At 51.4% G+C, this 24,134-nt stretch overlaps 1 pseudogene; it reads left to right on the top strand.

Moving 5' to 3' along the window:
* Window positions 1-1,889: 1,889 nt before the first annotated feature.
* Window positions 1,890-19,778, top strand: LOC142915397 (putative RNA-binding protein 46 pseudogene; annotated as a pseudogene).
* The last annotated feature ends 4,356 nt before the right edge of the window (window positions 19,779-24,134 follow it).

The following is a 24,134-nucleotide window of genomic DNA, read 5'->3' as shown; positions in this document are numbered from 1 at the left end:
GAAAATGAATCTAAATCAACTTAAACTCCAACTGTGTGACGTCACCACTCTGCATTACCTCATCGGCGTGAAACGCCAGGGGGAGGTGTACCTCGCTAGGACGTCATGTCACCAAGGTATTCACCCCTCCTCCGTCCACCGCGCTCTTGAGCGTGACGTCACCTCCGCCCGTGTCACTGCCGATATCGTTCCAGTGGCAATCCTTATTTGGGCAAAGCTACGCCCAGTGACTGGTGGCTCATTAACATAATATGTCCGTTAAAGCCGTTGCGAGTTTATTGCGACGGGTTCAGCGCCCACGCCCCCATCCCTCGACATAGGGGCCGGCCTCATTAACATAATTTATTCATATTCTTAGTTTTTTCGTTGAAGAGAAACAACAAAATATATATTTGGTTATTTTGTTGTTTCTCTTCAACGTGACTTTACCGAAAAAACTAAGAATATGAATTACTGCAGTCACGAAAGCTTTAAATCAAAATATAATTTATTCAGTTAAAGAGTCGCTCGTGGGAGGGAAGTGACGTCATACTACTTCCTGCTGTCGCGAGGCAACAGGAAGCTGCCGTGTGCGCGCTTGCACTGAAATCCGAGGTGAGAAATTCTCATCGTTGTGGTGGTGGTGGTTGTGGTGGTGGTTGTTGTTGTTTACCAAGGTAGAGCCTCGCTCTCTCTCGTAGGGATGTCAGTAGAGTAGCAGCGAGCATGGGAATCGATGTCCAGGTTGGAACTTTACAACACGGGGCCTAGCCACGCGGGGCCTTGCCTCCTGCCCTCGCCTGATTGCATTCACTTTAATTATCTCGCTTAAGTTTAATTTGTCTTCACCCGGCTCGCCACTTTGTAACTTTGTTTTATTGTAAATATTCACGCAGTTTTTATTTTCATTTTTTTCACCAGGCCAAGCCCGCTTGAGCTGCTATACAGCTCTTGTTATCAGAAGCGACCTGCCCACAACAACACAAGGTGAGGCTTTGTCAACGTGTGTGAATGTTTTGACTTAAAACTTTGATGACTGCAGGAATTAATATTCTTGGTTCTTTCGGTAAAGTCACGTAGATAGAAAATAAAATAACAGATAATCATTTTTCTTTTTTTACAATGAAGCAAAAAACCCCTCAACGTTTGTATGGCAACATTAATGTTGAAGATGCGAGGGCTTACAGAAATATTTATGACATTTGCCCTCTCATTGCGTGCCATGACAGTGCTGTTTGCACAGTCACACATAGTCACTGTAAGATGATTTTCTTGGTCGTGTTTTTGTTTTGTCGCTTGTTGTGGTTGCACCCGATTCAAGAGCCGAATGGCTCACGGGACTATAACCAAAATAAATCAAACTGAAAATCAAAAAACTGAAACCGCGTGATGAATTTTGGGAAAGTTTTTCACTGCATCTCCAAATATAAAAGGCAAAGTTGTGATTGTGTGTGTTGTCTGTTCAAAATGTTTAGCGTACTTCGCGACATGCAACAAACTGGAAATTTGCCATGTGGGTACTTTCCAGACTGTACACCGTACAAACATTGGAAGTAAAACTTTGTGGGAAAAGTCCACGATGTTTTTTTGTATTTACCGAACAGCTTCAACGGAGGCGGATGGATCGTTGCGCAAAAGACGTTGATGGCTTGTTGAGTCTCCAGGGGGGGGGTTCGTGTATCAGTAGATGGGTCGTGGCTGCTGATTATGAAAGAGAAACCAATCCCACGGGGTCAGCACTGCACTCTGTCGGCAGGGTTACCAAGGCAGTGGAAATATATCTGGTCCAGTTTTTTATGGAGATCAAAGGTCAAAGGTCGCGTCATGGGTGACCTATAATGTTCGCCGCCGCCGCTGCTGCTGCTGCTGCACTCTCCTCTGCTCTCGTGACCCCCCTCCCCGCCAGCCTGCTCCTCGTCAGAAGAGGGGACGGTCGCCGTGACTGAGCGCCCCTTCGTCAGGTCTGATGGGCGTGGCGTCGCTTACGTTGGGGCCATTCGTGGTGTGCTGCACTGCGTGGCGGCGTGCGCTGCGTGGTGCGCGCTGCGTGCCGGGGCGGAAGCGGCAGCAAGCCCCCAGCTGTGACTGTAAATCGAGCCGCGTGGTGATATCATACCAAAAAAATAAGCCACTGAAAGAACCCAGGCTTGGTTATTTTTTTCACGTAGGAACATTCAACAGAAGCGACGGTGAGCTCCTCGGGTTAGGTCTGCCGTCCGTTGGTGTCGGCAGCTGCAACAAATATTCTCCTGAATTGTTACAAAGGAGATTGTGAATAAACAAGGCCTGATTAATTATTCTTGCGACCGTGAAGGGTCGTTAGCCCCTGCTTCTTTGGACAGGTCTCAATGTTGCGTTTTATAAGAGGCGTCCAGAGCAAATCTCAGAGCAGAATGATATATAGGGTTGAGCTTAATGAACGATGTATTGGGAGGCACAATGATAAATAATATCGCAGTAATCAAATTAAGACATTACGGTAACCCTTACCAACTCTAAATGGAGTGTAGCTGGGAAACAATGTTTGTGTCTAAAGAGAGACAGTTTTTATTTTTTCAGTCTTCCCAGCGTGGTCATTGGATTATTAAAAACAACATTTAGGGAGTCTGTATATTTTTCATGGAAGCCTGATTGTTTGGGATGTAACAGCTTATTTTCTGAAAGTTAACCAATTTGCGTATTTAGTAAATGTTCAGGTAGTTTTAACAATGGTGATAATATCGTAGTCTATTTTGGATTCATACAGCGCCCTTTCCAGGCCACTTTACAACGTGAGCTGACGGCAGTTAGTAAGGACGGTGACTGAATGGGAACGGAGCCGATGTCCGGGGTAGCAAAGGTGGAACAAAGTGGAAGTGTAATGGCGAGTGAGGGTGTCCGATCGGTGCCGCAGCGTGGACGAGCGAGGTGCGGGGCACGTGCGTGAAGCGGTGACACGTGCGTAGGTGAGAGGAGGCGAAGGGTGATCGTGGCAGAGGTCTGGCGGCAGGATAGTTGAGCTTTTCGATTTAAAGCTTTCGTGACTGCAAGGATTCATCTTCTTTGGTTCTTTCGGTAAAGTCACCACCACCACCACCACGTAGAATGAGAATAAAATAATAAATTGATAAAATAAAATAACGCGATAATATTCTCACGACGTTTCGGCCACAACACAAGCTTCCCAGTGTGGTCATTGTCCTCCAGACAGTCTCGTCCCTTCACCTGATGAAGGCCGCTTGTGTTGTGGCCGAAACGTCGTGAGAATATTATTGTGTTATTGTATTTTATAAATTTATTATTTTATTCTCATTCTACGTGGTGACTTTACCGAGAGAACCAAAGAAGATAGTTGAGCTTATGGAGGTGCACAGCGTAGGGCTGGGGAGGGAATGTGGTCTGGTGCACATAGAAAGTCACGTGGGAGCCAGGTCAGGAATTGGAGTTGGAGGAGGAGGGAGGAGGAGGAGGATTGCAAGTGGGTTTGAGGTTCGGGTGGAGGCACCGGTGTAGGGGTGGAGGCAGCGGAAGAGAGGAAGCAGTCGAGAAGAGGAGGGACGTGAGGGCCGCGTGAAAGGTGTCAAGTGAGAGTCCCGTGGTGGAGGAGTTTCTTCTGCGCTGCAACTGGGCTAGAAGGGGGAAAGAAGAGAAGCAAGGAGGTGAAGGAAGGGCGAGGAAACGGAAATATTCACATCGAAGGGACACATTTAAAGAAATATTGGCCGATTTTAATGTTGAGGATAATTTGTAGGCGCTCTTTTGCGAAGGTGGCGAACAAATTCAGTTGTTCATTCAACAGGGTAACTGAGGCTTCTGCAATGGACAAATTAAATATACGGGTTAGGGGCCTGAAAATGAAGTCACCCACAGCGATTAAAGCAAAAGGCAGGTAATTTATCAGCTCCAGAACTATTTATTCTTGGTTCTTTCGGTAAAGTCACATTGAAGGGAAACAATAAAATAATAAAATATATATAAAACAATAAAAATTCTCACGACGTTTCGACCGCAACACAAGCAGTCATCATCAGGTGTGAAAACCACAGCAATAAAATTTGAAAAAAAATAATAAAACACTTTCCTAAAAGTCATATTTATTAAGTGCGCCACCACCGAACAGATTTTATCCATCCTACAAGTATCGTCGCCCAATGTAAACATTGAGTCTTCATGTTGTTCTTCATAGGAGATATGGAACTGCATCCTGGTCCTGACTCACTACTACAAATGTTCTTGCCGTTGATTGTGTTGCAGTCGAAACGTCGTGATAATTTTATTGTTTTATATATATTGTATTATTTTATTGTTTCCCTTCAACGTGGTGACTTTACCGAAAGAACCAGGAATATGAATCACTGCAGTCACTGCAGCTTTACATCAAAGCTCCAGAACTGTTGAAGGAATGGAGCTCTGTAATGGTCTGAAAATGAGCCGCATCGAATTGATTGTTGATGGTTATGAACGCTTTGTTTTGGATCTGTTGAGCCCACGGGAGATGGTTACTTGCTACTGCAACGTATTATCTCCACACATATAAAAGGCAAAGTTGTGATTGTGTGTGTCTGTTCAAAATGTTTAGCGTACTTCCAGACATGCAACAAACTTTACATTTGCCATGTGGGTACTTTCCAGATTGTACACCGTGCAACAATTATAAAAATACACTTTTGTTTTTTTTAGGCGGGGGGGGGGAGCTCAAAAATGCATTTAATTTTTGCAAGGCAAGTGAGCTGTGACGTCAAATCTGTCACGTGACCCGCGCACGTGGAAGGGTCACGCATTGCTGCGTAGTGGTTAGCGCGCTGTCTGTGTGTGTGTGTCTGTGTGTGTGGGGAGCGGTAGTGTAGCGGTTAGCGCGCTGCGCTATGAACCTGGCGACCCGGGTTCGATTCCCGCTCACGGCCAACACCAGTGACGATTATCTGAACCGGTCCAGGGCCTCCCCTAGGTTGACTCAGCCTCAAATGAGTACCTGGTGCGGTGTGTAAACATTGCCACTAGGGAGACAAAGGCGGTCGGGCGTGGTGCTGGCCACCCACCCCCTCGTGTACAGTTCCGGCCTTCATAGGTACTCGCTAACAGCACTTGCCCCTACAGTCTGTTAAGGCTATATGGGGGATCTTTGTTTCTTTGTTATGTGTCTGTGGAGGAGTTGGAGGAGTTGGAGACGCTGCTGCTGAGACTGGAGCGTGCCACTAAGAGGTGGGGCCTTACCATCAGCCCCACCAAAACTAAGCACCTGCCTGGGTATTTTGTACCATGGGACACTCCACCCCCACAACTCCCAATCGGTGATGGGGCAGTTGTGGAGAGAGTGGAGAGTTTCCCATACCAGGGTAGTGTGCTTATGACTGGCTCCAGTTTAACAGCAGAGGTCTCACTCCGAATCAGTCGAGCGGCAATATCTTTTCATCGGTTGCGTAACGCGGTGTGGAAGCTACCTGGTCTGTCACTCCGCACTAAGCTTCAGGTCTTCTCGGCCACGGTCATTCCCTCCCTTCTCTACGCTTGCGAAACGTGGACCCCCCTAATGGAACATCTTCGCCGGTTAGAAACATTTAGGCTGGCCTGCCTACGATCCATCCTGGGTTTAACCAGACTGGATTATGTGAGGAGCCCACAAATCCTTGAAAGATCTGGGCAAGGTCCCATCGGTGAGCTCCTCCGGCGGGCAAGGCTGCGATGGCTGGGTCATGTAGCCCGCATGCCCAGCCAACGCATGCCGAAACAGCTTTTGTTCGGCCGGATTGAGGGGGCTAAGCGGGCGCGGCACGGGCTAGAGAAGAGATGGAGTGATGTGGTACAGGAGGACGTGGAGCTGAGTGGACTTGCCGATGACTGGTACCAGCGGTGTCAAGATCGGCCTCTGTGGAGGAGGCTCGTGAAGGATGCTACTGGGCAGTTGGAGGCAGTCGCCCTCCAACAACAACGGAGGGCGGAGGAGCGACGCTCAGAACAACGAGCGGAGCGCCGGGTGGCTAAAGCACAGCAGGTTGGCACAGTAGGGGGCACAGGTGGTGCATCAGCCAGTCATCTCAGTCAGTCGACCCGTGGCACCTGGGTCTGCCCCGTGACCTCCTGCCAGCGGGCGTTCGACACTTCACGTGGCCTCAGGGTGCACACAGCCTGGCACAAGCGTCGTGGTGACGTCACCGCCACTTAGTGGCGAATGGCGGTTGTTGTTGTTGTCTGTGTGTGTGTGTCTGTGTGCGCATGTGTGTATGTGTGTCTGTGTGTGTGTCTGTGTGTGTGTGAGTGTGTGTGTGTATGTAGTGGTTAGCGCTACGCTGCGCTACGAACCCGGCGACCCGAGTTCGATTCCCGCTCCCGGCCACCACCGGTGACGATTATTTCAATCGCTCCTGGGCCTCCCCTAGGTTGACTCGGCCTCAAACGAGTAACTGGTGTGGTGTGTGAGCATCGCCACTGGGGAGACAAAGGAGGCCAGGCGTGGTGGATCCAAGTCCCGGGCTAAGCTGGGCAGTAACAGCTAGTCATCAATTCTTTCGGTAAAGTCACCACGTAGAAGGGAAGCAATAAAATAATAAAATAATAATGTATATTTTTTATATAAAATAATAAAAATAAAATTGTATTGTTTTATATTTGTATTATTTTATTGTTTCCCTTCTACGTGACTTTACCGAAAGAATCAAGAATATAGTCTATAGGCTCTACATAGCCTCAGTAGATACTATCTATATACTATATACTATCTATATACATAGCCTCTAGAGAGGCTAAGTAAATAGATAGTATCGACTGCAGGTCGACATTAAATGTCGATGCTGTGTGTGTGTCGATGCTAGCGAGCACCGCTGATGACAGTCTACACAGCGACATGCGAACTGGCTGCGTGACGATGTTAACGAGGCAACGCTCGTTGACAGCACTTGCCCCAACAGCCTGTGCAGGCTATACAGGGACCTTTGCCTTTGTATTTGCTTGTATGTGTGTGAGAGCGGAGCGGTGGCGCAGCGGTTAGCGCCGCGCTACGAACACGTCTACACGGGTTCGTTTCCCGCTCACGGCCAACACCACCGCTGACGATTCTCTGAACCGGTCATGGGCCTCCCCTAGGTCGACTCAGCCTCAAATGAGTACCTGCTGCGGTGTGTAAACATCGCCACTAGGGAGACAAAGGCGGCCGGGCGTGGTGCTGGCCACCCACCCCCTCGTGTACCGTTCCGGCCTTCGTAGGTGCTGCTCGCTATCAGCACTTGCCCCAGCAGTCTGTTAAAGCTACACGGGGGATCTTTGTCTTATTGCCTCGTGCCATTGTAACGGAGTGTGTCAGACTTTCACCCGCGGATCCAATGTACTCACTTTTTGTTTGGGGGGTCTAATTAAATCGCTCCACGTCACCCACAGAATTTGTAATTCGCAAAACGGACGTGATTGTGGAACACACACGTGTCGCCCGTCACGTGTCAGCAAAGCTCTTCACAACTCGGGCAGCTTTGTCAGAAAACTAAACACTCAACAACATTTGTCAAGTGGCCCTGCCCTGGGACGAGAACACACACGCGGTTAAAATATAGATGCGTCTAAACATGTAATAGGCAACGTTTCGTCCACGTGCTACGATGAAGGGTCACTGCCCGAAACGTCGCCTTTCATACATGTTATTGCTATTGCAAGGCCACCGTGCTGTTCACTAATGATTTGCGTGTCTTTGGTTATCACAGTCGCGTGCCATTTGGCAACGATAGACATTTTGCCCCTGACAATTAATTACAACAATAACAAAAACGCGGCTTGATCACAAGGCGCTACAAATTGCGGCGGGCTGCTCTACGAATAATTAGGCAACGTGACTGCAATTCGTGATCTGACTTGACAGGAACGCGTTAACTCCGCCACGTAATGTAATCACACGGCGCGTTCGGGGACTCCGTAAGAGAAAACAAACATAAATCCCGTGCCGAAGGAAATCTCTTGCCAAAACGGTGTACAGTAGAGTACAGTCATCGTTACGTTACTTTAGATATATAGAGTCTCACACACTTACCGGCTTCAAGAGGTAACACAAACTCAACACATTCGCAAATAACGCAGTTGCATTTTAGGCGTTTTCAGCACAGCGAGAGGGCCCATCACGCCACCTGGTGGCATCATGGCGAGAGGGCACATCACGCCACCTGGTGGCATCACGGCGAGAGGGCCCATCACGCCGCCAAGTGGCATCACGGCACGAACACCCTGGTGCACGTCTCCTGCTCCATGCGAACTTTGCACGACGTCGGGGCCTGCAAACGCCCGAGCAGATCTTCCACACGCACAGACAAAGATCCCCCACCGTGTAGCCTCAACGGGCCGTAGGGGCGAGTGCCGTTAGCGAGCAGCAGCACCTACGAAGGCCGGCACTGTGGCACACGAGCGGGTGGGTGTCCAGCACCGCGCCCGGCCGCCGCGCCGGTTGCTCGTTTGAGGCCGAGTCGACCTAGGGGAGGCCCGGGACCGGTCCGGATAATCGTCACCGGTGGTTTTGCCCGCGAGCGGGAATCGAACCCGCGTCGCCGGGTTCGTAGCGCGGCGTAGCACCGACCGCTGCACCGCCGCTCCCCACAACACACAAACATGTACACACGTACACACACATGTACACACACTCACAGACACACGCACACACGTACACAGACACACACGCGTACACACTCACACGTACACACACGCACACGTACACAGACACACACTCACACGTATACAAACACACTCACGTACACACACACACGCACATACACACGTACACACGTACACACTCTCTCTTCATGTGGTCGCGTGGATTTTTCCCTCCGGGTTCGTAGCGGCGGCGTAGCGCCGACCGCTGCACCGCCGCTCCAAACACCGACGCGATCGCGTTGACAAACCTCGCCTGGTCTACGGGAGGTCGTGGGTTCAACAACCCCTAACCCTCGTGACACTTGCGGCTCCTCCAGGTTTTCCTCTTCGCATTTAGATTCAACGTCGCGATATCGGGGAGCAATTGGGGCCGCGGTGGGTGTCCACGCGGCAATGATGAGCGGTCGCGGTCTGAGCTTGGCTGCGTTTCACTCCAGCGCTGTCCTCGTGACAGTACGGTCCCTTCACCTGATGAAGGCTGCTTGTGTTGTGGCCGAAACGTCGTGATTTTTGTTTTATTTTTTTAACCTACGTGACTTTACCGAATAGAACCAAAGAGTGTGGATCCTTGCAGTCACAAAAGCTTCAAATCTAGGTTTACCAGATACCCAACCGATACCAGCGGCTGGACAAATGGCTACACCCGCACGTTTGGCCACGTACGGCGCGTAAGAAGTTCACCGTACAAAGCCACTCGCAACAGAGACGAATAAATTAGCACGGGGCCCTTGAAAGTGCGCGGCCCGTAGCTGCACACGTAGCAGCTACTTTTGCTACTGGGATAATCCGGCACCTCACCGCGCTCGTTCGCCGCTGCGTCCGTCTCGATGGCAAAGCCTAAACGGAAAAAAATGTAAACGAGCATCTCTTCGACTCGATTCGAAGCTTTCGTGACTGCAGGAATTATTACTCTTTGGTGTTTTCGGTAAAGTCACGTATAAATGAGAAATAATAAAATGACATAATAGCGTACGACGTTTCGGTTGCAACACAAGCAGCCATCATCAGGTACAGAAGAGCTACATTTACGAGAGAGGGGAGACACATAACCTCAGATGCATACACAGACACCCAAGTAGGGGGAACTAACACAGATACAACAGGGGACACAGAGAGAGAATCACACCAAACAGGGTTTAGCAAAATTTGGAAACCATGTAAAGCAACACAGACGGTCGGTCAAAACACAATTAACGCATAGTCTGGTTGATTACGCTATTTCAAAGATTGCTAAATTGCAAGTTAAGTATGAAATTTTAAAATACAGACCGCACACACACACATAGACATCCAAGCAAAGCGAACCAGCACAGAGTGAAGTCGCCTTAAATAGGCAGAGAAGGTAAGGTTAAAATGCGTGCGTAGCGCATCACCACCGTCGTCAACATCATCATCACGCAGAGCGGACACAATGGCGAATGATACGGGCAGCGATCCACCGCATTAAAACAATCACAACATTTTTGCCCATCATCATCATCACTGTGGCTAAATGTTAACTACCTCGCCTGGTACGCAGGAGGTCGTGAGTCCATCCCGACCCTGACGCCTGCTGCTGTATATTTTGGAGTTTGCGTCTTTCTCTCTCATCATCACCACGGGGGCTAGGGGATGTTAACTACCTCGCCTGGTATACAGGAGGTCGTGGAATCGATCCTGACCCTGACATCTGCTGTATATTTGTAGTTTGCGTCTCTCTCATCATCAGTGTGGCTAGGTGATGTTAACCCCTCACCTGGTATACATAATTTTGTCGGATTGATACTGACACCCACTGTATTTTTGGAATTTGTGTTTCTCTCATCATCACCACGGTGGCTAGGAGATGTTAACTCCCTCACCTGGTATACAGGAAGTCGTGGGTTCGATCCCGACCCTGACGCCCGCTGCTGTATATTTGGGGTATGCGTGTTCTCCCCCTGGTTCTGTTGATATTTCTCCGCGTCCTCAGATTTTCCCCTCCACGTTTGAAGTCAACGTTTGCGCGTTTACAGTATCTGGCCGCTGCTTTACGTTCCCACGTGATGATAACAACGATAAGCCACTAAGTTGAGCTGTCATTTGTGACGGCCAGGGTCGTTTCTAAAAAAACGATCTAAACAGCAGCTCAGTGTGGCCTTACACCTGGTGAAATGAAACACATTGCTTCATGTGTTTAGTTTACTGTGTGAGGCCTTACACCGTTAGTGAAGACCTCGTTTTCAAGACAAATCACTTGATGTTCCTGGTACGAGTGAGCATAGTGGTGTGTGGGGGGGAATGGTAAATGTTTTATAGCAATTACTGCGATGAATAATCCATTAAAAAGAACGTTGTTGAATTACCTTTGATGACGAGACGATGGAGGTGGTTTTAGTGATGGCTGGGCCACGCAGTCCACATGCCCAGACAACGCATGCCCAGACACCGCATGCCCAGACACCGCATACCCAGACACCGCATGCCCAGACACCGCATGCCCAGACACCGCATGCCTAAACAGCTTTTGTTCGGCCGGATCGAGGGGGCTAAACGGGCGTGGCACGTGCTAGAGAAGAGATGGAGTGATGTGGTACAGGAGGACGTGGAGCTGAGTGGACTTGCCGATGACTGGTACCAGTGGTGTCAAGATCTGCCTCTGTGGAGGAGGCTCGTGAAGGATGCTACTGGGCAGTTGGAGGTAGTCGCCCTCCAACAACAACGGAGGGCGGAGGAGCGACGCTCACAACAACGAGCGGAGCGCCGGGTGGCTAAAGCACAGCAGGTTGGCACAGTAGGGGGCACAGGTGGTGCATCAGCCAGTCATCTCAGTCGACCCGTGGCACCTGCTGGGTCTGTCTGGTGACCTCCTGCCAGCGGGCGTTCGACACTTCACGTGGCCTCAAGGTGCACCTAGCCTGGCACAAGCGTCGCGGTGACGTCACCGCCAATTAGTGGCGAATGGCGGTCGTCGTCGTCGTCGTTATTGGCGAGGATTTGAGGAGGACGACCCTTCAGGAGATGCGGGCGTTTGACAATAACGCACGACCATTGTCGTTTAAGCACTCATAGAGACCCATAGACCACTACTCATAGAGACCCATAGACCACTACTCATAGAGACCCATAGACCACTACTCATAGAGACACATAGACCACTACTCATAGAGACCTATAGACCACTACTCATAGAGACCCATACACCACTACTATTGGCGAGGATTTGAGGAGGACGACCCTTCAGGAGACAATAACGCACGGCCGTCGTCGTTTCAGCACTCCGGGCGGCGCTTTTTAGACGGACCTCACGTGGGACTCGCCTCGACCCAAGCCGCAGGAACGAGCGCACCGCAGGAAGTTCGCGCGAAGGAAACCCGGCCGTCGCCTCGCGAAGCTCGTAATCGCACGCGAAAGGTCATACTCGGATTGTAAAACGCCGCGGCTTGGCTCTCCGACACACACCACCGGCTAAGTCTTCTTTGGTTCTTTCGGTAAAGTCACCACCACGTAGAATGAGAATAAAATAATAAATCGACAAAATAAAACAACGCGATAAATCCTCACCGGCTGGCGCCGCACTCGTGCAGTGACATCGCGCCGCGTGCTGGCAGGGCGGAGGAACCGGGGCGAGGGTCACAGCAAGACCTCGCGCGGAAGCCCCTGGAACCCTCCGGTAGGCTCGGGAAGGCGAGGCGCAGGCCGGGGGCCGAGTCGAACCGCGCTGAGAGCTCCGGACTGCCGGTTCCGGGAGTGGACAAGTCTCCTTGTCTCGTCTCCTCGTCTCGTCCTCGCCGCCTTCGCCCGATTATCGCGCGGTCGACCGCCGTGGGCGCGGCGCGGAGAGGGCCGTGTCCGGGACGAGGCGTGCGGCAGCGGAGAGAGAGAGGGGGGGGGGCCCCCAGCGGTGGCGTGAGCTCGGCAACAACAACAACAACGACGACGACAACGACGAAGACTAAAGAGGGCGGAGCGGGCGCCTCCTGCGACCGCCTCGTCTCCGGCCTGACCGCGCCGCGTGGTGCGACGCCGCGTGGTGCAAAGCCGCATGGTGCGACGCCGCGTGGTGCGACGCCGCGTGGTGCGACGCCGCGTGGCTTCGTTGACGCGCGAACGCGACGACGGTTTGTTGCGTGCGCGGACTGACGCGCAGGCGGGCGGAAAAAACATTTTACTTTTAGAGGCGAGGTGAAGACGCGACATGAAGGGCCGCGGCCCGGACGTTAACACGGGACGTCAACAACAACTTGCAATGCATCGCCACGGAGTTTGTACAAAGAAATCGCCGTATTTATAAGTTTTTTTAGACGCGGCCTTCGATGATTTTTAGACGCGACAGGGACGATGCGGAACGCACCACGGACACACGGGGGGGGGGGTTAACGACGTTTGTACGCTGCCCTTCGTGACGCGGAGAGAGCGGTAGGGATCGTGGGTCATGGCAGGAACCGGGGGGGTGGTGGGGGTAAGCGACTTGGAAGTTCATATTCTTAGCTCTTTCGGTAAAGTCACGTTGAAGGGAAACAATAAAATAATAAAATGTATATAAAACAATAAAAATTCTCACGACGTTTCGACCATAACACAAACGGTCGTCATCAGGTGTGTCGGTTTGAAGGCCGGAACGGTACACGAGGGGGTGGGTGGCCAGCACCACGCCCGACCGCCTTTGTCTCCCTAGTGGCGATGTTTACACACCGCACCAGGTACTCATTTGAGGCTGAGTCGACCTAGGGGAGGCCCGGGACCGGTTCAGATAATCGTCACTGGTGTTGGCCGTGAGCAGGAGCAGCGTAGCGCTAACCACTACACTATCGCTCCCCACACACACGCCTGCACACACACAAACACACCAGTACACACACACACACACCAGTACACACACACGCCTGCACACACACACACCAGTACACACACACACACCAGTACACACACACACCAGTACACACACACCAGTACACACACACCAGTACACACACCAGTACACACACACACCAGTACACACACACCAGTACACACACACACACCAGTACACACACACACACCAGTTCACACACACACCAGTACACACACGCCTGCGCACACACACACACCAGTACACACACACACACCAGTACACACACACCAGTACACACACACACACCAGTACACACACACCAGTACACACACACACCAGTACACACACCAGTACACACAAACACCAGTACACACACACACCTGTACACACACACACACCTGTACACACACACACACCAGTTCACACACACACCAGTACACACACGCCTGCGCACACACACACACCAGTACACACACACACACCAGTACACACACACCAGCACACACACACACCAGTACACACTCACACCAGTACACACACACTAGTACACACACACACCAGTACACACACACACATCAGTACACATACACACACCAGTACCACACACACACCAGTACACACACACACCTGTACACACACACACCAGTACACACACACCTGTACACACACACACACCAGTACACACACACACCTGTACACACACACACCTGTACACACACACACACCTGTACACACACACACACACCTGATGATGACCGTTTGTGTTATGGTCGAAACGTGAGAATTTTTATTGTTTTATATATATTTTATTATTTTATTGTTTCCCTTCAACGTGACTTTACCGAAAGAGCTAAGAATATGAATGACTGCAGTCACGAAAGCTTTAAATAAAAATTTTACTTGGAAGTTGACAAGTAGGAAGGAGAGCGATCTGTGTGTGTGTGCGCGTGTGTGCGTGTGTGCATGTGTGTGTGCGCGTGTGACACTTCACGTGGCCTCAAGGTGCACCTAGCCTGGCACAAGGGTCGTGGTGACGTCACCGCCACTTAGTGGCGAATGGCGGTTGTTGTTGCTGACAAAAACAACTCCCTACCTCCACGTGGTGCCGGACGGGCAACGTTGTCGTGGACAGTGCTGTGGGGTGGAGGGCCAATTCCAATCGGCCTCTTCTCTCAGGGCATTTGCGACCACCATAGCGGCTAATTAATTGAAGGTGGAGGGGCTGGTAACCCCTCCACCTTCAATTACTTAATTGAAGGTGGAGGGGTTACCCACTCACCCACCCACTCACCCAGACACTCACACATCCACCCACTCACCCAGTCGCCCACCCACTCACCCAGACACTCACCCAGACACTCACCACCCACTCACTCACCCGCCCACACACATCCACCCACTCACCCAGTCGCCCACACACCCAGCCACTCACAACAATCGCCACTAATTGGCAGTGACGTCACCACGACGCATGTGCCAGGCTCACGTGGTTAGCAGTAATTAATTAATTAAGCCCCTCTCCACCTTCAATTAATTAACCCCTCCACCTTCAATTGATTACCACTAACCACGTGACCCTGGCACAAGCGTGGTGGTGACGTCACCGCCAATTAGTGGCGATTGTTGTGAGTGAGTAGCTGGGTGAGTGGCTGGGTGAGCGAGCAGGTGAGTGAGTGGGTGAGTGAGTGGGTGAGCGTGTGGGCAACTGGGTGAGTGGTTGGGTGAGTGGGTGGTGAGTGTGTGAGCGACTGGGTGAGTGAGTGTGTGGGTGAGTGGGTGAGTGAGTGAGTGTGTGAGGTGAGTGTGTGAGCGACTGGGTGAGCGACTAGGTGAGTGTGTGGGTAGATGAGTGGGTGGGTGACTGTGTGAGTGAGTGAGCAACTGGGTGAGCAACTGGGTGAGTGAGTGTGTGAGGTGAGTGTGTGGGCGACTGGGTGAGTGGGTGGGTGAGTGGGTGGTGAGTGTGTGAGCGACTGGGTGAGTGAGTGTGTGGGTGAGTGGGTGAGTGAGTGAGTGTGTGAGGTGAGTGTGTGAGCGACTGGGTGAGCGACTAGGTGAGTGTGTGGGTGGATGAGTGGGTGGGTTACTGTGTGAGTGAGTGAGCAACTGGGTGAGCAACTGGGTGAGTGAGTGGGTGTGTGAGTGTGTGTGCGACTGGGTGAGTGAGTGGGTGTGTGAGTGTGTGAGCAAATGGGTGAGTGTGTGAGTGAGGGAGCGACCGGGTGAGTGTGTGGGTGGGTGAGTGTGTAGATGAGTATGTGAGCGACTGGACGAGTGAGTGTATGAGTGGTTGGGTGAGTGTGTGGGTGGGTGAGTGGCTGAGTGAGTGGGTGAGTGAGTGGGTGAGCCAGCAGGTGAGTGATTGGGTGAGTGTCTGAGTGAGTGGGTGAGTAAATGGTTGGGTGAATGTGTGAGCGACTCGGTGAGTGAGTGGATGAGTGAGGAGGGGCACTGCGAGGTGGGGGGTGTACAGGGGGTGAGAGGTAATGATTATTATACAAGGCGGTCCAAAAGTCAGGACACAGTTTTTTGGGTTTCTCTTTAAGTTCATTGTGATTTTTCGAGTTTATAAAGTTTAACACGTAGGCTTTCGCGACCAATATTATTCATAATAAAGGTTTTTGGGTTAGATCGCGTTATTTATAAATGTGTCGTAACCCTCCACCACCCGACACGGCCAATCAGCAAAAAAAGTGTCACGTTGACAAAAGACAAATAGTTCACTACTTTAGCCCACCGGTGTGTTAAAGAGTGAATCCACAACATTTACAGTTTGAGTAGTGTGACGTTTCGCTGGTAATTACATCCAGCATCATCGGGCAATTCGCCAGAATGGTAAAGCCCTCTCCACTTGCTCCCGGTCTTAAATAGAGCAGCAGCAGGGTGACGTCATCATTTAACTCATATCAGGTGCAGTGATTTGAGGCGGAGGGGGGGGTATTGTAATTATATAATGGAATAGTAATCAGTCAATGGTTATGATTAGTAATGAGTTGTAGATTAGTAATTAGTTGTAATGTGTTAGTGATTATATGCTATGTTAGTAATCCGTTAATTAGTATGTGTTTCCCCTATAAGGAATTGTAATATGTATTATTTAATAATACGCTTCCAGGCCGCACTAAGCCTGTAGCTGTTAGAGCGATTAAAGTTATTTTTATTCCTCTCAATTTCAATGGATTCTCTAATTAGTCTTTGCCAGTAATAATTAGTTTTACACAACACTTCAACGTTATCAAAATGAATTGAGTGTCCTTGTTGACAAGCATGTTCTGCCACTGCCGACAGTTGTGTTTGAGATAATTTAATATTTCTCTGATGTTCTTTTAGTCTTACGCTGATGTTACGTCCCGTCTGTCCAATATAGCATCTGCTACATAAACAATCCGATATACACCTTCTGTTGATAATTTAGGTAATGCGTCTTTAGTGCAAGATACTAGTTTTTGAATTTTGTGTACTGTACCAAATCTTACTGTAATGTTTTGCTTTTGCAAAACACGGGCTAATTTGTCAGTTACTCCTGAGATATATGGAATTTTTATTGTTTTAACAATCTGATCGCTTTCAGCAGTATTGCTTTGCGATCGTGATTTGGCATTCAGTGCTCTGTTGATTTGAGCATTATTGTAGCCATTCTGTCGTAGTGCGTCTTTAACATGTTTGATCTCTCTCACTAGACTCTCACCATCTGACACTGTTTTAGCCCGATGTATGAGCGTCTTGATAAGAGAGGATTTCTGAGCTGGATGATGATGTGAATCTGCATTCAGATAGGCATCAGTGTGTGTTTGCTTTCTGTCAACGCTGTGTGTTATTTTACCGTTTAGGCCATGTCCAAGCAAGATATCTAGGAATGGGAGTGTGTTATTCACCTCCATTGCCATGGTGAACTGGATGGCCGGGTTTTGTGCATTGAGATGACTTAGAAAATCATTAAGCGTATCTTTACCATGTGGCCAGACAACCAAAGTGTCATCCACATATCTAAACCAAAAAGATGGTTTTAATGTGAATTATTTGTCTTTTGTCAACGTGACACTTTTTTTTGCTGATTGGCTGTGTCGGGTGGTGGAGGGTTACGACACATTTATAAATAACGCGATCTAACCCAAAAACCTTTATTATGAGTTTATATAGGTAGCTCTGCTTAAACGCGTCTCTCTCTCTCTCTCCATCCATCTCTGTCTCCACTCTCTCCCTCTCTTCCTATCCCCTGTAGGTTCGGGCCCGAGCGAGTTCCTGCTGGGGATTTGGCTCTTCAGGGGTTGATTCCCCCCGTGGCTTTGTCGGCACGAGGCGACCGCGCAGAGCGTCAAGGGCTCCACCGGGCCCCAAGCTGCTGCCCCAGCACCACCGTAGTAGCCAAACCACCGGTGCTCGGCATGGCCTATATGAAGGTCTTGCTGGACCTCATGTTGCGCACGGGGTACAACATCGTCCGGGAGAACGGACAGAGGAGGTTCGGACCGCCGCCCGACTGGCGGGGGCCCCCTCCCGCCCGTGGCTGCGAGGTGTTTCTGGGGAGGATCCCGCGCGACCTCTACGAGGATGAGCTGGTGCCCGTGCTGGAGACGGTGGGGAAGCTCTACCAGCTCCACCTCATGATGGATTATAGCGGAGAGAACCGCGGCTACGCGTTCGCTACCTACGCGACGCTCGCCCAAGCCACGGATGCCGTCAAGAAACTCGACAAGGTAGAGATCCGTCCCGGACGCCGCATTGCAGTCTGCATCAGCGTGGACAATCGCCGCCTCTTCATTGGGGGGCTGCCAAAAGACAAGAAGCGAGCGGAGGTGATGATGGCGATGAGCGGTGCCACGGAGGGCGTGGTGGACGTCAAGATGAGCGTCTGTTGCTGGGACAAAACCCTCAACCGAGGCTACGCGTTCGTCGAGTACGGGAGCCATCGCGCGGCCGCCATGGCCCGGAAGAAGCTCCTTCGAATCGCCTTCCGGCCGTGGGGCCAGACCGTCAAGGTGGACTGGGCCATCCCGGAACGGGTGGCCGCGGCCGCGGCGGCAGCGGCGACAACGGAAGACGAGGAGGAGACGGAGGCGGTGGTGCCAGACCTGCTGCAGCCGGAGTGCACGGCCACCGGCAAGGCCGCGCACAGCCTGTTTGGGTGCTGGGGGGCACGCACGTGGCTGTGGTGGGTACCTCTCCACCTGCGGCCCATGCCCGTGGCTCTCGAGGCGCTGCCAGAGGCGGCCGTGCTGTCGTGGCAGGCGCGGCTGTGGATGCTGTACCGGACCGCCGGCGTCAGCTACCCGACTTTCGAGCTGCACGCTCACTCGGAGCCCGGGATGCCCGCGGGCCTCCTCTATAAGGTGTCGATTCCCGGGGTGGGAGAAGGCGCCGGCATCTTCCCCGCATTTCTGAGCTCCAGCGAGGAGGGAGCACGGGAGGTGGCGTGTCAGCTCGCCTACAACATCCTCAGCGATGCGAATCCTCTGAGAATGCGCCCAGCCCCCGCCGCGACACCGCCTCCCAGCCGCCTCTCTCAGGACCTCTCGGCATAACCCGGCTCCTTCCCCATGACCCAGCAGGTGGTCGCCACGTGCTGTACCTGCACCAAAAGCGACATGTACCCGTAGCGACATGCGTCCATTGCAGCGGCGTTCGTCAGACCGCTGACGATGTTCTACCCACGAGCCCTCAGTTAGCGTTCGCTCTGAACCTCACGTCCGTTGCGGCGTTCAAACTGCAAATTACCCGGCCGCTCACTCTCCACGTTCCCGCACGCTCTCCACTCAGCCATCCACCCCCTTTCCTTTTTCCCTCGTGGGGGGGGGGGGGGGGGGACCACCCCTGACTTCATTTGACTCGTCGCCCCGTACGCGTCCTCATTCGCTCCTTCTCACCGGACCACGCGCCGCTACCTCGCTCGCTGCGCACGTCTCACCAAATGACTCCACGTTACGTCTCGTCACTGTGCCGGCTCTTCTTGGCCACGATTCCGGCTGGCGGCATGACGGCGATGGAGAGAGATGCCGGCGAACGGCGACACGCCAGGACCCGGGACCCCACGCACGAGGCCCGAGCTCCGGGTCCGCTCCCCCTTATATCCCCCCAGGCGTGGCTAGGCCCCGCCTCCTGCCACGCCCTCTCGTGGAACCTTCCAGCAGGTTACACGAGAGGGCGTGGCCAGAGGCGTGGCTAGGCCCCGCCTCCGGCCACGCCCTCTCGTGGAACCTTCGAGCAGGATACTGGAGTAACTCGGCTAGCCCCACCTGTTGCCTTTGCCCCAGATACGCCTCCTTCCCTGATTGGTTGTTACCTCTGTGGCCGTACCCGTGAAGCCCTTGCCAGGCCAGCGGGTGTCACCCTGTCATGTCAGCAGGTGTCACCCTGTCATGTCAGCAGGTGTCACCCTGTGATGTCAGCAGGTGTCACCTTGTCATGTCAGCAGGTGTCACCCTGTCATGTCAGCAGGTGTCACCCTGTCATGTCAGCAGGTGTCACCTTGTGATCAGAATCAGAATCAGAAAGAGTTTTATTCGCCATGTAAGTTCACACCGACACGGAATTTACTTTGGCAGGATGGTGCATACATTCAACATATAGGAATCTAAAATCTTAAATAAGTTTTAAACAAGTCTTACTATAATAAGGGTTAAAAGTCTAACACTAAGGGGCTGAAGTATATAAAATTAAATAAATATCGAATATAAAATAGCTTTAAGATATAATTTAAAAATACAAATACAAATAGGGAAACATAGTTAATATCAGCAACGTGTCGTTATGTAGATCAAATGTTAAAAACAGTGTTAGCCCTTGGCCTTGTTTAACAGGCCAGCAGCAGATGGGAAGAAACTGTTTTTATGGCGTGAGGTTTTGGTCCTGATGGACCGAAGCCTTCTGCCTGAGGGGAGTAGCTGAAACAGAGAGTGTCCAGGGTGGGAGAAATCGGCCATAATCTTCCTCGCTCGCCTCATAGACCTTGTCGTGTGCAGGTCCTCGAGGGTCGGTAGATTGCAGGCAATTACCTTCTCAGCAGTGTGGATGATACGCTGCAGTCTGCTCTTGTCCTTGGCAGTGGCAGCAGCGTACCAGACAGTTATGGAGGAGGTGAGGATGGATTCAATGATCGCTGTATAGAATTGCACCATCATTGTCTTTGGCAGGTTGAATTTCTTCAGCTGCCGTAGAAAGTACATCCTCTGTTGAGCTTTCTTAGTGAGGGAGCTGATGTTCAATTCCCACTTGAGGTCCCGGGAGAGAATAGTGCCCAGGAAGCGGAAGGACTCTACAATTTTGACTGGGGAGTCTAACAGGGTGATGGGGGTGAGTGGTGCTGTATTCTTCCTGAAGTCCACAACCATCTCAACTGTCTTTAGAGCATTTAGCTCTAAGTTGTTCTGGCTACACCAGGTCACCAGATTGTCAGCTTCCCACCTATAGTCAGACTCATCCCCACCAGAGATCAGCCCAATGAGGGTGGTGTCATCCGCAAACTTCAATAGTTTGACGGACAGATGATTGGAGGTGCAGCTGTTGGTATACAGGGAGAAGAGCAGAGGGGAAAGGACGCAGCCCTGAGGAGTTCCGGTGCTGATGGACCTGGAGCCAGAGACTTGTGTTCCCAGCTTAACGCACTGCTTCCTGTCAGACAGGAAGTCTGTGATCCATTTACAGGTGGTGTATGGCACGTTCAGCTGGAAGAGCTTGTCCTGAAGCAGGGCAGGGATGATGGTGTTGAAGGCAGAGCTGAAGTCCACAAACAGGATCCTGGCGTAGGATGCTGGGGCGTCCAGATGCTGTAGGGTGAAGTGGAGGGCCATGTTAACTGCATCGTCCACAGACCTGTTGGCTCTGTAGGCAAACTGAAGGGGGTCCAGGAGAGGGTCTGTGATGGCTTTGAGGTGTGCCAGGACCAGGCGCTCAAAAGACTTCATTACCACAGATGTAAGGGCGACCGGTCTGTAATCATTTAGTCCTGTTGGCCTTAGCTTTTTGGGCACAGGGATGATGGTGGAGGACTTGAGACAGGCTGGTACATGGCATGTCTCCAGGGAGGTGTTAAAGATGTTGGTGAACACCGGAGACAGCTGGTCAGCGCAGTGCCTGAGGGTGGCTGGAGAGACAGAGTCCGGCCCGGCTGCTTTGCGTGGATTCTGCCTCTTGAAAAGTCTATTAACTTCTCCCTCCTGAAAGGAGATAGTCGTCTCTGTAGTATTGGTGGGGGATGTGGCCTCTTGGGTTGGAAGGGGTGGTTCAGGACAGTCCAATTGTCTTTCAAATCTACAGTAGAACTCGTTCAGGTCGTTGGCTAGGCGGGAGTCGTTAGTGGTGTGGGGGGCTCTGGGTTTGTAGTTGGTGATCTGCCTGAGCCCTCTCCAGACAGAAGCAGCGTCGTTTGTAGAGAACTGGTGTTTTAGTCTCTCTGAGTACAGTCGTTTAGCCTCTCTCACCGCTTTGCTAAACCTGTTCTTCGACTCCTTGAATCTGTCTCTATCTCCACTCCTAAACGCTTCCTCCTTCTCCAACCTCAACCTTCTGAGCTTTGCTGAGAACCAGGGCTTATTGTTGTTAAAGTTCACCCTGGTACGTGTTGGGATACAGCAGTCCTCACAGAAGCTGATGTAGGACGTCACAGCCTCTGTGAGTTCATCCAGACTATTGGTAGCAGTCATGAACATATCCCAGTCAGTACAGTCTAAGCACGCCCGCAAATCTTCCACAGCCTCACTGGTCCACTGTTTAGATGTCCTCACAGCAGGTTTACAGAGTTTTAGTTTCTGCCTGTATGCAGGAATCAGGTGGACCATGGCATGGTCAGAGTGTCCTAGTGCTGCTCGGGGGACGGCGTGGTAGGCTCTACTGACTGTAGTGTAGCAGTGATCCAGAGTGTTCCCTTCTCTGGTTGGGCATTTAATGAATTGTATGTATTTGGGGAGTTCGTGGCTGAGATTACCTTTGTTAAAGTCGCCAAGTACGATAACCAACGAATCTGGATTTGCTCGCTCCACACTCAGAATCTGATCGGCGAGCATGCGTTGGGCCTCTTTAACCTGAGGACAAGGCGGCAAATAAACTCCGACCAAAATGAGTGACACCTGCTGATGTCAGCAGGTGTCACCTTGTCATGTCAGCAGGTGTCACCCTGTGATGTCAGCAGGTGTCACCCTGTCATTGCACTTTAATGTAAACCGACAACAGAATCCTTGAAGAAAAAAACTCATTCAGGTGTTTGACATGTCAACGCCATTTCGTTTTTGAAAATGCATGGGAGAAAAATATATTTTGTTCACGTCGCATTCTGATGTCAGAACATTTGATTGTTGATCAAATTGAAAAAACCCTTGAACAACTTTGCTGCACACGGAGATGTCCGTGCACCGCCTCGTTTCCACGGCCTCTATCCCGGTGCCATTTCTATTTCAGTTCTGTTCCTTCGCCTGAAGAAGGCTACTTGTGTTGTGGCCGAAACGTCGTGATTTTTGTCGTTTTATTTTTTACCTACGTGGTGACTTTACCAAATAGAACCAAAGAGTACACATACAGCTGTTAAGAGTTTGATGTTTTATTGATTTTCAGTTTAGGTGTTTTTTTCCACTAATGTTTCTGTTGTTAATGTTTCAGTGGAAATAAAGTACTGAAAAGTCTCTCTCCACTCTTTCTCTCTCTCTCCACTCCCTCTCTCCACTCTCTCTCTCTCTCCACTCTCTCTCCACTCTCTCTCTCTCCACTCTCTCTTTTTTTACGATCAGAAGAAACAAGAAGATGCTCGGTGTAGTCGGCACTTTGCTCCGTTCATCATTTCGTTTTTTTTTAATGCTTTGCTTTATGTAACCCCCCCCCCCCCCTTTTAAATGAAAGACCCAAATTTTTTTTTCTTTTTTCTTTCCCCTTCCCTCTCTCTCTACCCCTCTCTCTGCCCCCCCTCTCTCTCTACCCCCCTCTCTGCCTCTCCTCTCTCTCTACCCCCTCTCTGCCCTCCCTCTCTCTCTGCCCGCTCTCTTCCTACTCCATTTGGCTCTCTCTCGCTCTCTCTTTTTTCTTTATAACTACGACAGGTGCTGCATCTGCACTCAGCCCTTCCCACAGTCAAACGGCCTCCGACGGGTAACTTAAATCTGCATGCAGAGCTCTCCGTCATCTGCCACCGAGCACACGGCCTCCTCCAGCGCCCACTGCTCCTTGAAGGCCGGCATGGCGTGGGTCAGCCGCACGTGGCGGAACTCCAGCCACACCCTGGCTCCGACCAGAGCGCGGAAGATGCCCAGGCTACTGGCTGGACGTTGCCCCTCCAGGGCCACCTTCCTTGCCCTGTATATGGCGAGCTTGGCGTAGCCGAAGAGCACGTTGACCAGCCCCTGAAGATGTTGTGTTCCGTCGCCCTTCGGGTATCCAAAGATGAGGACCGTCGGGGAGAAGTGGAGGCTGAACCTTAGGAGGATGTTTCTCAGGACCTTGAACAACGAGTCCAGGCTCTTGCACTCCACGTATTGATGCGCCACCGTCTCCACTTTACCGCAGAACCGGCACTCTGGGGACGTGTTGGTGAAGCGCGCCAGGGACAGGGGGACGTTGGTGGTGACGGTGCCGTGGGCGATGCTCCAGCTGAGGTCGCCGATGCGGTTGTACGTCGGTCTGCAGTAGAGTTGCCTCCAGCGAGGCCTCTCCGGAGAGACGCAGGGCAGGGCTTTCCTCCAGGCATGGTCCTTGTGGCTCTTCAGGGTGTCCTGTTGGTGGAACCGGACCATGTACGAGTAGTGCACCTTCCTCTTTACATTTGCGAAGGTCTTCTAGCCGG

Source organism: Petromyzon marinus, unplaced genomic scaffold, assembly GCF_048934315.1.
Source record: "Petromyzon marinus isolate PM22_M1 ecotype Great Lakes invasive population unplaced genomic scaffold, UKy_Petmar_22M1.pri1.0 PM_G_Scaffold_30, whole genome shotgun sequence".
Classification (NCBI taxonomy): Eukaryota; Metazoa; Chordata; class Hyperoartia; order Petromyzontiformes; family Petromyzontidae; genus Petromyzon; species Petromyzon marinus.
This window is presented reverse-complemented; position numbering and strand designations above follow the sequence as displayed.